This window comes from Thamnophis elegans, chromosome 3, assembly GCF_009769535.1.
Source record: "Thamnophis elegans isolate rThaEle1 chromosome 3, rThaEle1.pri, whole genome shotgun sequence".
NCBI classification, from domain to species: Eukaryota; Metazoa; Chordata; class Lepidosauria; order Squamata; family Colubridae; genus Thamnophis; species Thamnophis elegans.
In genome coordinates this window covers 30,898,445-30,913,101 of record NC_045543.1, presented here as the reverse complement: position 1 = coordinate 30,913,101, position 14,657 = coordinate 30,898,445, and the positions used below count along the sequence as shown (strand labels likewise).

Below are 14,657 nucleotides of genomic sequence, written 5' to 3'. Positions count from 1 at the left end.
ACCCAATTTATAATGATGATTTCTAAAAACTGATACACTACACGAGGAATTTTAATTGTCTTAAATTGCAGGATATTATTCAATTAAACAAAAATTACTTCTTAATTTGGGTATACTACATTTTGCTACTGAAATTTAAAGATTACATTGCATTAGAAGATATTTTGAAGCAATTTAAACCTAGAGTTCATTTTACAAAAAAAACCCTGAATATATTGTTAAAGGGATCTAGGTAATTTGTGAGAAATTTAGGATCCAGAGTTAAAATACCGGAATGATTTTTTGATGAATATTAAATAGGGTTGTTATGATCTTTAAATTAGACTAATTTATTAAATATTATTATATTCTTTTATTTTAAAAGAATTGGGTGTCAACCATTTTATGCTGCAGAAGTAGTATATTGTAGCTAAAAAGATAAAAGTTTGCATTGAAATAAACTACCGTACCAGAGTTAACAGATGTTAACAGATTGACAGAGTTGGAAGGGACCTTATAGGTCATCTAGTCCAACCCCCCACTCAAGCAGGAGACCCTACACTATTTCTGCAAATGGCAGTCCAGTGTCTTCTTGAAAGTCTCAAGTGATGAAGCTCCCACAACTTCCGAGAGCAAGCTGTTTCATGGGTTGATAGTTTTCACTGCCAGAAAGTTCCTCCTTATTTTTAGGTTGAATTACTCCTTGGTCATTTTCCATCCATTATTCCTTGTCTGGCCTTCAGGTGTTGTGGAAAATAGCTTGACCCCCTCCTCTTTGTGACAGCCCCTCAAATATTGGGACACTGCTATTATGTCTCCCCTGGTCCTTCTCTTCACTAGACTAGCCGTGCCCAGTTCCTGTAACCGTTCTTCATGTTTTAGTCTCCAGTCCCCTAATCATCCTGGTTGCTCTCCTCTGCACTTTTTCTAGAGTCTCAACATTTTTTTTATAGTGTGATAACCAAAACTGGTTGCAGAACTCTAGTTGTGGTCTTACTAGGGCTTTATAGAGTGGTATTAGCACCTCACTTGATCTTGATTGTATACCTCTGTTAATACAATTTAGGATTGCATTGGCTTTTTTGGTGGCGGCTGCACACTGCTGGCTCATATTTAGCTGGTTGTCCACTAAGATTCCAAGTTCCCTCTCACTATTAAGCCTGGTTTCACCCAGTTTATCTTTGTACTTTTGGTTTTTCTTACCTAAATGTGGGACTTTACTTTTCTCTGCATTGAATTTTATTTTATTTATAACTTCATTTTTAATAATTTATTTATAAAATCATCATTTATAATTTCATTTTAGCTATAACTCCAGACTGAAAAACAGTCTTGTTGTTTAACTTTGTCATAATAACAAGACAAAGTACATATGCATGAGTTTTTACTGTTTCAACTGCAGTTGCTGTAGCTTTATAAAGTTACATTTTCTCTTCTTTTTTTAAAAGTTATTGGACTGCATCCTCAAATTGACAGTTGTTTGGGATTTCAAACATTCATCTCCATCCTCTCAAATAATTCTGACTTGCTGCCATTCTTATGACCGCTTCTGCCACTGCTGCTGCTACTACTGTTGACTCAGTCAGTGTATTTTGGCACCTGAGCAGGAATGCATCAAAGTAGTGAAATGTAGGAAAAGGTTTGATACAAGCTTTATAAATGCACCAATGCACAAAGAAGCTTTAAGTTGCCAAAGTGGCAAATTGACCATGAAATCAGAATTTTGAAAAATCTAGCTTTTTAAAAATTTGTCTTTTCATCAAGAGCTTTCAGTATATGGAATTCAGATTTGCGTGCTGAGTGGATAGAAGAAGAGGATGAAATAACATGTCCCCCCCCCCCCCATGCTGTCTCCCGTACTTACCATACTAGAGAAAGGGAGAGCTATTGGAGAAGGAATGGAAATAGCCTCTCATACATTCTCTAGGAGAAAGGATGTGTATAGCTCTCTATCTGGCTTAAAGGGCCTATTAATTACTGATTATGGTTTTTATTAGATTCTTCAGTTGCAGAATTATGGCTGGAGGATATTGAGTCTTTTATGCTTTTATCAGCTGCCATCTATTAGGAAAGTTTTGAAGGGGGGGGAGAGAAGAGGAAGAGGGAAGTTCTGTTTTTAGCTACAGTACTAATATATAGTTTTTCAAACCTCTTGCCAAACCAATGCTCAGTCTAATCCCTGCTCTAGCTTCATGGTTCTTTTTTTAATAGATCCTTTCTTTTTTTCAAATTCATTAAAATACACAACGCTTGTTACCTTTACAGTTTCCATTTGCCTGAAAATTTAATTGTACAGGCAACATTATTGCTGTGCCATTGCAACATCTACATTTTGAATTGGTTGGAATTTAATTATTCTCACAAAAAAATGGTATTCTATTCTTTATTACCCTTTTTTTTGTCTGTAGTATAGATCTTTTCTACTTCCCCCCCCCCTCACTGTACCAATTGAAAATTTCTGGGAATTTGAAGTCTGCACATTTCTTTCACACATTAAAATAAGTATTGCCAAGTATAAATGTTTTACTAAAGTTCCTATTGTTTGCTTATTATTTGTGATAAGTGTGAATCTATTTCACATATGCAGTGCTCTTAGGACAGTATCAAAGAAGCTCATGATAGGGACAATTAGGGAGATAGGGAGACAAAAAGTTGTTGCCCAGCTGAGTGCCACATGTGAACAGAAACTCATTTAAAGAAGATTCAACATTTGCTGGAAGATGTAGATGGAAGCATATATCACCATACCACCCCAGCTATGAAGCTCCTTAGCCAATTTCCATCATAAAGTTGGCTCTTTTTATATAGGAGACAGCAGAATTCCTGGCTACAGCAGCCTCATTCATGTGTCAGCCAACTGGGTTATTAGAATGTGATATCCCTCAGAGAGAGAGAGAGAGAGAGAGAGAGAGAGAGAGAAGAAAGAAGAGAGGGACAGAGAGAGACAGAGAAAGAAAGAAGGGAGGGAGGGGGGAGAAAGAGAAGAGAGGAAGGGAGACAGAAAGATGAGAGAGAGGGAGGGAGAGACACAGAGAGAGACAGTGAAAGAAGAAAGAAGAGAGAAAGAAGAGAGGGAGGGAGAGACACAGAAAGAAGAAAGAAGAGAGAGGGAGGGAGAAAAAAAAGAATGTGACATCTCTAAGAGCTTTCAGGGGAAGGGAGAAAATTTTGCAGTCCCGAGAGCTACTCTGGAGGTGAATGCAGTGAGGGAGGGAGGGGAAGGAAGGAAGGAAGGAAGGAAGGAAGGAAGGAAGGAAGGAAGGAAGGAAGGAAGGAAGGAAGGAAGGAAGGAAGGAAGGAAGGAAGGAAGGAAGGAAATTTTCCATGGCCATGAAAACTAGGACCAGTGATGCAAAGTATAAATTGCAGCTTCCTAGAATTAATTTAAATACAGAGAAACTTTGTGACTGTAAGTTTTGTATAACAGTGGAACAGTCTACCTGTGAAAGTTGTTAGGTTTGATGATAATGATGATTTGTTGTAGCGACCCCTTTACAAACAACTCTGTAGTCCATCCCGGGGGAGGGGAGGATTAAAGTGGGTTAAACCATAGCTTAGGGGTGGCTTAATAGTTTTTCTGCACATTTCAGAGCAATGGGATAGATGATCCATGTAATCCCTCCCAACTCTACAATTTGATGACCTTATTATCAGAAAAAGAAAAGCACCTTCCCCCTTATAAAAGTTAGTTGGGCTGATGAGAACTGAGCATAAATGTGTTTTCAAAGCACAATAGTGCTAAGGTATCACTATACTGCCTTGCTTTTTATCAGTCAAAGTTCTGTGTCTATCATTAAAAGCATTCTTTCATTTGGAACATACTGTACATTATGTATTCCAATTCATATTGCTTAAGACAAACATGCACCAAAAGGTATTTATTATAAATAATTATTTATTAAAATAATCAATAATTTACTATCAGACTACATTGGTAAATGGAAAATAAACTAGGTACACATGTAACTAGTTTCAATTATCATTGCTGATTCCTTTAGTTCATTGTAGAGCTTTCTGAAAAGATTGACTGCACTCTGAATCTCCCATCAGTTCTGCTTTCTTGAGCAGAGAGTTAGAGGAGAGGGAAAGCTTGCATGGAATTTGCCATTAACAGCAATTTATACCCCATTTTAGCTTTGAAAGGAAATTTACAGGCAAAGTTCCTACAATAGATGTTTCTGTGGTTTTAAAAAATATTTTTTCTTTCAATATCAACTGTTCTAAAGTTTGTAATAGTTCCAGTATTCTGTTTTATATGACCTATTTAACAACATCAAAAACACCTTTAAATTACAGTTTTAAAATAGTAGAACTGAAAGTATTTAAATATTTACTGGTAGTTACAAAAGTAGTTTCAGCTAAAACATAGTTAATATTTAAATGAGCTTTTTAATTTTTTAACATGGTTAAAGTGGTTCACAAAACCACTGAAATAAATACAATAAAATATAGGGGAAAGTATAAAATGATAATATCAACATAGTAAAAATAGATTAATTAGACCTACTGATAAGGATAAATCAGCTTAATTTCTGGGGGAAATCTTTAGAGTAGGCAATTTCCTAATCTCTGTTGGGAGTAGTTAAGTGTCATAGTTACAAGTTATATTTTGGTTGCCCTTAAACTAATTTTTAAATATCCAGGTTCAGCAGTGCACCTATGTCTCAAAGTGTTCTATTTTTAATGGATATTGAACTAAAACTCACATGCACTCTGGGATGTGCTTTTTGCAGTTGACTAACTTGATTTTTCTGCACAGACTGTACTGTTTCTTCTAGAATATCATGTGCATTCATCACACCACTATTACAAAAAACAACAACAACCTTGAAGCAAGAAAACAATGGTACAAATAGCTTAACAATCCAGGTCCAATTTGTACGATAAAGAAACCAAACAATTTCACTTTCAAAATCATGAGTTTGTTTATCAGTCCCAAAATGATATTGCAGAAGTGTTTTGAAAAACTATGAAGTGTTTTTCCCTTGAAAGAAATTCATGGATGCTGCAATGCTGATGATATTTTTTGTTGTTGTTTTTCTTTTATCGTATGATGAGATATCTTATGCATACTCCCTGTTTCTTAAAATAAGTTCTGTGATAAAATGTTCCTAGCAAAATCCACACCAAGAGAGAAATGGTAAACAGTTTTATTTTCTCTATGTTCAAGGTCTTTAGTAGAATTATTTAATTACTTTTAAAATTCAAGAGACTGGAATTTGTATTCTCTAGAACCTTTCTTATACAAAGCTAAATATCCATCACTTCTAATATTTCTTTTTTATTATTTTGAGAGCTATGTAAAATGTTGCCATAAAGCTTAATTATTTCTAAAAACATATCTTGAATTTGAAACTGATGTCTTTTAATTTGTTAGAAATCTTTTTTTACTATCCATTATCGCATTCAAAATCCAGCAAAGGAGGTAAAATGGAATGGAATGGAATGGAATAGAATAGAATAGAATAGAATAGAATAGAATAGAATAGAATAGAATAGAATAGAATAGAATTCTTTATTGGCCAAGTGTGATTGGACACACAAGGAATTTGTCTTTGGTGCATATGCTTTCAGTGTACATAACAGACAAGATACATTCATCAAAAATCATAAGGTACAACACTTAGTGATAGTCACAGTTACTAATAAGCAATCAAGAAATGATCAATATAAATATAAATCATAAGTATACAAGCAACAAAGTTATAGACCTGCAGTCATAAGTGGGAGGAGATGAGTGATAGGAACAGTGAGAAGCCTAATAGTAATAGTAACGCAGCCTTAGTGAATAGTTTGACAGTGGTGAGGGAATTATTTATTTAGCAGAGTGATGGCGTTCAGGGGAAAAAGTGTTCTTGTGTCTAGTTGTCTTGGTGTGCAGTGCTCTATAGCATCGGTCTGTAAATATTTTCACAGCCCTATTGCATTATACCCTATTGTACTGTACTCTGTGTACAGGTCCTCAATGGAAGGCAGGTTGATAATAATTGTTTTTTCTGCAGTTCTAATTATCCTCTGAAGTCTGTATCTGTCTTGATGGGTTGCAGAACCAAACCAGACAGTTATAGAGGTACAGATGACAGACTCAATAATTCCTCTGTATAAATTGTATCAGCAGGTCCTTGGGCAGTTTGAGCTTCCTGAGTTGGTGCAGAAAGAACATTCTTTGTTGTGCTGTTTTTATGATGTTATTGATATTAGGTGTCCATTTTAGGTCTTGAGATATGATAGCACCTAGAAATTTGAAGGTCTCTAATATTGTAAGAGGTGGTAGTATGGAAGGGTTTCTCTTAAAGTCTACCACCATTTCTATGGTTTTGAGTGTGTTTAGTTCCAGATTGCTCCAGTCACACCACGAGGCTAGTTGTCAACCTCCCATCTGTATACGGTTTCATTGTTGTCTCAATTGAGACTGACTTGTATCATCTGCAAACGTCAGTAGTTGAACAGATGGATCATTTGAGATGCAGTCATTGGTATAGAAAGAGGAGAGAAGTGGAGAGAGCACACAGCTCTGGGGGCTCCTGTGCTAATTGTACAGGTATCTGATGTGATTTTGCCCAGCTTCACCTGCTGTTTCCTGTCTGTTAGGAAGCTTGTGATCCATTTACAAGTGTGTACAGGCACCACTAGCTGATTTAGTTTAGTTAGAATAATATCCAGTATGATGGTATTGAATGCTGAACTAAAGTCTATAAAGAGGACCCTTGCATAGGTCTTTGGAGGCTCAAGATGTTGTAGAATGTAATGCATAGCCATATTAACAGCATCATCTGTTGATCTATTTGCTCGGTATGCAAATTGCAGGGGGTATAACAGCGGATCCGTGATGGTTTTCAAGTGGGACATCACTAGACTTTCAAAGGTTTTCATAACTATAGATATTTGGGTACCTTTCAACACCTACAACTTTCAAACACTTTTTTTTCTTTTCTTTTCAGAATAGAATAGAATAGAAAAGGGACCTTGGAGATCTTCTAGTCCAGTGACTCTTTCTCGCCGATGCCGAAAGTGCACACACTACCAATAATGCAATGCGTGTGTGACTGCCCTGCCCCGTGCATACATGGATGACTCTCATGTGCAACTCCATGCGCATGTGACCCCCATGTGCCCGCATGCATGCATGACCCCCCACATGTGCCAAACCCCACACACATACACACGGATCTCCCACATGCCCCACATGCATGCACAGCAGAGACCCAAAGACCAGCTGACTGGTGGGAAGCGCATGCGCAGTGGAGCTGAGCTGGGGCAACAGCTCGTGTGTCCACAGAGAGGGCTCTGTGTGTCACCTGTGGCACACGTGCCGTAGGTTCACCATCATGGTTCTAGTCCAACCCTCTGTTCAAGCAGGAAACCCTATACCATTTCAGATAGCCAAAGAAGGAATAGGATGGGAGTTCGGCTGTTGGAAAAGCCCAAGAGGAGGAGCGCGCGCCACGTGAGCTTCTCCCAATCCTCCACTCCGGCAAAGGAAGTGGGTGGGCGGGGCAATCCTGGTGCGGACAGGCAGAGCGAGCAAGCGGCAACTAGGTGCACAGGGGGAGCAAGCAAGGGGGCATGCCAGGGGAGGGAGCATTCCGGTACGGGGCCTCTGGAAGAATGGGTATGGGAAGACACGCTAAATTTCACAAACGGGTACGGACGTACCGGTGCGTACCAGCTGAAACCCACCCCTGTAACAGTCTGATAGTTCTACTGAAAATAATTTTCGCACATTTCAGTTGATGATGCTGAATCATGTCATTCTTGGAGTTGCTTGAGAGTTCCACTTGAACATTTCTAGAGAAGATGTTAGGGAACTATGGAATGGGAAGAACTACAGAGAAAAACTATCATTGCTATTCTGAAAAAAAAGACAGTCTGATTTCATCTTGCAAGAATTATTTTTATGTAATATTAAATATTATTCCTCTCAGGTATTTATGACATGGATATATTTTTTTTCCTCTCAGGTCACCTTCACTCTTTTTAGGCAGACAATTTTAAACTTGGTTTGTTATGTTTTTTGGGCTGTATTTGGAACAAACTGTTAGTTATGCTAAATGAGCATGGAATGTTACTCAGGACACTCTTTAAGATGGCAACAGGTTAAAGTTAGAACTGTGCAAACTTTGAAATGCCACATCCAAATTAAGCTTGGCAAATTTCTCAAAAAAGTTAAAGCGTTAGCAAATGAAAATCATTTTCAACTCTAATCCAGGTTTTTCCCCATTAGCTCTGTGTCATCACATGTGAGTTAAAACCCACAAAAACCTGCTTGTAGTGGCCTACCCTATTTAACCTTCTTGCTATAGCAGCTACTCATGTCTTTCCGACTTTTAAAAAAAATCCTTTTTAAGAACCTTTTCATAACTACAATCAGTGCACTTGGGCTTATAAGTAAATTGCTTGCAGGTAATATGATTGGTTTATTTAACAGGAAGGTATATATAAAAGTTTCAAATAAAAATGTGCATTATGTATGTTATTGGGTACAATTTTGTTGTATGGTTGTATAGTCTAACAAATTTGCAAAGGTTTGTCCTGGACCTGCTATCTGAATCCCATCTTCATACACCATGCACTCTCTGAGCCATGTCACTCTTTCATTGACCGACATATTTGGCGGGCAGAGGCTGGGCGCCCAGCGGCTGCCATTTTCTTTCCATTCTGACTTGCGAAGGAGCCGAGCATGGAGCATCGGAGCTTGTGAGAGAGAGGAAGTCACATATCTTGCTTCTCAGTTGCCAGGAGCCGCGGGGCCTAGTCTGGGGTACCGGCTAGTCCTGCCCTCCTGCCTATTAATACTCGGGAACCCAAGAGCGGTTGGGGGAAAGGTTCTGTCCACTTGGCGGCCCTCTCCTTCCCTAGAGATCTGCGGGCGCGCTTGAGCCAGCTGGCTAGCACCTGGTGTCCGCTTCCTGCGAGCACAGCCAAAACCAGAAGTCTGCCTATCATCAGAGATTCAGGGCAGCATGGCTGACGACAGTCTGGAGGCACAGGAGGTGCAGGCAGGGCCCTCCAGCAAATGCAGCAGGCTAGACCTTCCACCCAAGGGGGGGAAAGGGAGCAGGGGCACCACCAGAAAGACCTCCCCGGGGCCCTCAGGGACCGTTGACAAGGCCAGAGGGGGTCACCGTCAGCATAGACCTGAGGAAGGGAAGGCCCCGCATGTCCACAGCCCTCGTTCTCCTCCTGAGCAAGGAGAACTTCCCCCTGAGTCCCCATCTGATTGCGGTGAAAGGGGACACTCCCCCTCCATTTGGGACAGTGCACCCCAGTCTATGGAGGAGGGGAATTCGAGGGATCCATCTCCGGATGCCTCTTGGGGATACCCAGATTCACCCAGGGAGGAAATGGAGCCATTCCAGGGCATGCTCTCTGCAGAGGAAGGGGCCACCTCAGGCAGACATATGGAATGTCGGTCTACCAGCAGACATCACCCAAAGGAGGATAAGGGCGTATCCTTATCCGCTGAAATGAGAGCTAATTTCCTTAGCCATATCTCAAGGTATAGCGGAAGGCATTAGGCAAAAGGAATCCCACAAGTCAGGCTTCTCCAAGGCCAAACAGGTGCCTGCAGCCACTGCCACACAGGCCCCATCCTCTCTGGGCTCATCCGTAGCCACGGAGGACTCTTCAGGGAGTGAGGATGAGGCTGAGGGGTTTGAACTGTCTGATGATGATGATCTTCCCCCAGACAAGCCTGCCTCTACAGCTCTCTTTAAGCCGTCCTTGTTTAAGTCAATACTTCACAAGGCTAAGGCAGCAACCAAACTGGGTTTACCCCCAAACCTAACCTACCACCTTCTTCGTCAAAAGACCCCAAGGAAGGGCTGTTTAAGGAAACGGCTCCCACTTAGGAGCTCATTGTCCCAGATCTATTCATGGACGTTGTCCAAAGACAGTGGGTTCAGCCTGGTACCTTATCCAATCCCAGCGGTGGGGATAAATCTCTTTACACTGTGGGAAGTATGATGGAGGACATCTTAAAGCTTCCTGGGGTGGATGCCCCGGTGATCTCTTTGACCTCTAATTCAAACCTGCCGGCCGACCTCCTGGAATGCCTAAAAGCTGAAGACAAGAGATCAGAGAAGGCGTGCCATAAGACACACCAGGCGGCCACCTGGGCCATCAGGGCATCCACCTCGGCTTCCTTTTTCACCAGAGCATCCTTACTCTGGTTGAGACAGCTTAGGGCCAAACCTCCTTCCCGGGGCTCTCTCTGGCACCAGGATCTCAGCAAGATCATTACGGCTGTGGAGTACTCCGCTGACACCTCTAAATGCTGCAAAGTTTGCCTCCAGGGCCCTGGTGTCCAACATCACATCTAGACGCCTCCTTTGGCTCCGCCACTGGCAGGCGGATATGAAGGCGAAGTGGAAGCTAGCTTCCGCTCCCTTCAAGAGCGCTCAGTTGTTCAGGGAGGCCTTGGATAACTTTGTCATTGAGACAAAAGATAAACGGAAAATTCTCCCAGCCACTCTGAAAAAGAACAAGTGCAAAAGCTCGGAATCTTTTAGCAAACGAGCATTTCGGGGCCAGGACACTGCTCAAGCATCCACCTCTTCCAGAGGAATTACAACCAAGGGGGCGACAGGACTCAGGATAGGAATTCCTTTGGGTCACGCAAGAGACAACAACAGCATTCCTTTCGGAAGCCATTTCACGGGGGTAACAATAACAACAACTCCCGTCAGTTCTGCAGGGGGAAGTGACCATCACAGGATCCCTCCCATCGGGGGTCGGCTTCAACTATATGCCGACAGGTGGGAGGAGATCACTTCGGACTCGTGGGTCCTCAATACGATCAAAAGGGACCCGGTCCTAGAGTTTCTATCCTTTCCCCAGAGGAAATTCATTCGTTGCCCAATTCCAAAGAATCCCATAAAGAGAGGGCTCATGCAGGAGGAGATCCTCCACCTGCTCCACCTAGAGGCCATAGAGACTGTCCCAAGAGGTCAGGAGAAACAGGGATTCTATTCCATACTGTTTCTAGTCCCGAAGAATTTTTTGGGGGGGGGGAGATGGAGGGCCATCTTGGATCTGAAAAGCCTGAACCAGCATCTGGCTTACAAAAGGTTCAAGATGCAATCCCTCCACTCCATCCTGGAGTGTGTGAGACAGGGAGATCTATTGACATGCATAGATCTGAAAGAGGCCTACCTGCATGTCCCCATCCATGCTGCCCACAGGAGGTTCCTGGGGTTCTATTACGACGGGAGGCACTACCAATACAAAGCTCTCCTGTTCGGCCTCTTGTCCGCACCCAGGACCTTCACGAAGATCCTGGCAGTGGTGGCAGCCCACCTCCGGAATCATCCCATCCATCTAGAGTGCTATCTAAATGATATATTATCCACTCAACGACTCCAGACCAAGCAAAGCAGGATGTACAGATGACCATCTGGACTTTGCAGCACCACGGCTTCTCGGTCAATCTGGAGAAGAGCCATCTCCGCCCGATCACGCGTATTCAACATCTGGGCACCATCATCAACTCGGTCTCCTGTCAGATGTTCCTGTCTCCGAGTCAACTGGCCAATCTCAAGAGCAGAGCGCGCCAATGCCTTCAATCCAGGTCGCTCCCAATCGTCAAACTGTCCCAGCTCCTGGGAATCATGATTTGCTGTCTAAAGGTAGTTCCCTGGGCACGTCTCCATGCCAGGGAACTACAGTGGTTCCTTCTACCAATGCAAAGAGCGAAGACCAGCAACTCTTCCAGACGAGTGTGGCTCCCACTAAAGGTAATGCGATCTCTGACCTAGTGGAGAACTGCGGTCGAGAAAGGGTGCAGGTTAAAGGAACCTGAAAGGGTCGTAGTAACCACAGATGCCAGTCTCCAAGGTTGGGGGGCTCACTGTCAGGGCCAGCTCGCTCAAGGCCAGTGGTCCTAGAAGGAAGCCGCCCACAGCATAAACTGGCTGGAGCTGAGGGCAGCACGCCTCGCTCTGCGACGATTCTCGTCCCTAATTGTGGTCCGGCATGTATGTTAATGACGGACAATGTAGCAACAAAAGCCCACATAAACAGACAGGGCGGCACCCACTCATGACAGAGGTGGAGACCCTGGGCAGGTGGGCAGAGCATCATCTAGCCTCTCTCAGAGTGGACCACATTTCCGGAACCAGCAACCAGACTGGCTGAGTCGACAACAGATCGATCACTTGGAGTGGCGTCTACACCCAGATCTCTTTCAGCAGATCGTGAGGAGGTTCAGCAAACTGCACGTAGACCTATTTGCCACACACACCAATACACAACTGCCACGATTCTTCGCCCTTTATCATTCTCCGTGGGCGGAGAGGACGAATGCGCCGAGGTGCAAGTGGCCCCCAGGACTGTTGTACGCATTCCCCCTTCTGCCTCTCATTCCACAAGTGGTGGCCAAACTGCTGTTGGAAGGAGCAGAAATCCTCCTGGTGGCACCATTCTGGCCCAGGAGGACCTGGTACGCAGACCTTGTCAGTCTCTCCATTCAGAAGCCATGGAGGATTCCTCGGGACCAAATCTCCTTCAGCCAGGGGTCCGTCAGCCACCCGGATCCCCAGTGGCTGCAGTTAGCCATCTGGCACTTGAGGGGGAGCTCCTGAGGAAGCAGAACATCTCTGACAAGGTCAGACGCACTATCCAGGCATCCAGGAGGCCTTCCACCACCAGGATATACGACGCAACATGGCTCGACTTTTCCACCTGGTGTAAGACTAAGCTCATTACGGACATTTCTGCTACTGTCTCCCAATTTCTGGACTTTCTGCAGGGGGGTCTGGACAAGGGGCTGGCACCTAGTAACCTCCGTCGCCAGGTGGCGGCCTTGTCTACCATCCTTGGCAGGAGCTCTTCCCAGCCGCTGAGTCAGCACCCGCAGGTCAAGAGCTTTCTGAAGGGCGTGGTGAACATCAACCCTCCAGCGGTTCATCGATACCCATCCTGGAACCTGCCTTTCATCCTACGATCCTTAACGGGTTCTCCGTTTGAGCCCATTCAAACAGCAAATCTACATCATCTGACCATCAAGACGGCCTTCTTGGTAGCTATTACTTCAGCTCGAAGAGTGTCCAAACTGGCAGCGCTTTCCGTCAGGGAGGATCTATGCATTGTACACACTGACAGGGTCATATTGAGATTTGATCCCACATTTGTACTTAAGATCAATACTCATTTTCATAGATCTCGGGAAGTAATCCTGCCTAATTTTTGTCCCAAGCCTTCTCATCCTAGGGAGTGCGAGTGGCTTAAACTGGACGTGAGATGTATGCATTTATGTTAAGAGGACTAAGGAGTTCCGTCGCTCTGAATCCTTCTTTGTGTCTTTCCACGCTGGGTCGCAAGGCGTCTTCTCATAGCATCGGCCGTTGGTTACGCGCCTGTATCAAGCTGGTGTACGAACATCAGAGCAAGACAGTTCCAGGCCATGTGACAGCGCATTCAACGAGAAGCGTGGCTACTTCCGCTGCATGGGCGACCCAGGCTTCTATTGTAGACATTTGCAGGGCGGCCACGTGAGCTTCCCCCACTGCATTTATTAAGAACTACAAAATTGATACCTTTGCCTAAGCCGAAGTCTCCTTTGGGAGAAGAATCCTGCAAAAGGTCGCTGAGACTCAGGAGACTTCGGTCTCTACCCACCCTGAAACACAATAGCTTGGGTATGTCCCATGCTTGGACTCTCCAAGCAGCGCACTGGAGAAAGACCGTTGGCTTACCTGAACGGTCGTTCTCAGGGCGCTGCGAGGAGAGTCCAAACCCGCCCAGGGTTTTTTATTTCTCTTAAGTGCAGGACCTGATCTAGGATGGCTGTAACGGGCTCCTGTATGATTCGTTCTTCGTTTTTAAACTGAAAATATGGAAGCAAAGGGAGGCGTGATCAAGAAAAAACTCACTCAGTCCAAGAGCAGATAGATTGTGTTAACCCATGCTTGGACTCTCCTCGCAGCGCCCTGAGAACGACCGTTCAGGTAAGCCAACAGTCTTTCTCTATGGGCTTGAACCCCATAATTTCAAGAACTGGATAAGGATACGACTTCAAAAATGGAAGTTCTGTTTACCTTCTCTTTTACACGGTTGCCATGAAACTATATGCTAAAAGTGAATGAGATGTCAACTTGCTGATCCATGTAACATGGCTATACAGTGAAGACATTGAGGTGTTATTTGGACTGGAGAAGTGTGCTGAATGACAGTCAAGAGAGGAAAGATAATTAAGACTGATGGGGTGGAACTACCAGTGGATCACATAGTAGATACACATAATAATTAGCAGTACCTTTGTATTCCACAGTCATATGGGAACTACCGGTATGTTGAGGAGATAAGGAAGGTAGCAACGCCCCAGTACCACCAAAGGATAAGCAGGTCCTAAAGAGCCATGTCAATGGGAAGAATAAGATCCACACTCATCAACACAAACACCCTGTCAGTCATTGGATACCCTGCTGATATAGTGACCTGGCCAAAGGAAGACATAGAGGCTGGTGATTTGAAGACATAGAATCTCCTTACAATATACTAATATTTTTACCCCAAGTCCAATTCCCAATAACAGTACACAAGCTGGAAAAAGTACAGGTGGGGTGTAGCATCAAAGTCACTGTCCCGGATGAAAGTCAGGGCATCCAGGAGTATATCATCCAGTACATGAGCCAGGTGGTGCAGTGATTAAAATGCATTACTGTAGGCTAACTTACTGT

At 43.5% G+C, this 14,657-nt stretch overlaps 1 protein-coding gene across 3 annotated transcripts in view; it reads left to right on the top strand.

Annotated features, from left to right (window-relative positions):
- Window positions 1-14,657, top strand: part of SUPT3H (SPT3 homolog, SAGA and STAGA complex component) — a 242,300-nt gene that overhangs the window by 201,880 nt on the left and 25,763 nt on the right. The window lies entirely within an intron of this gene.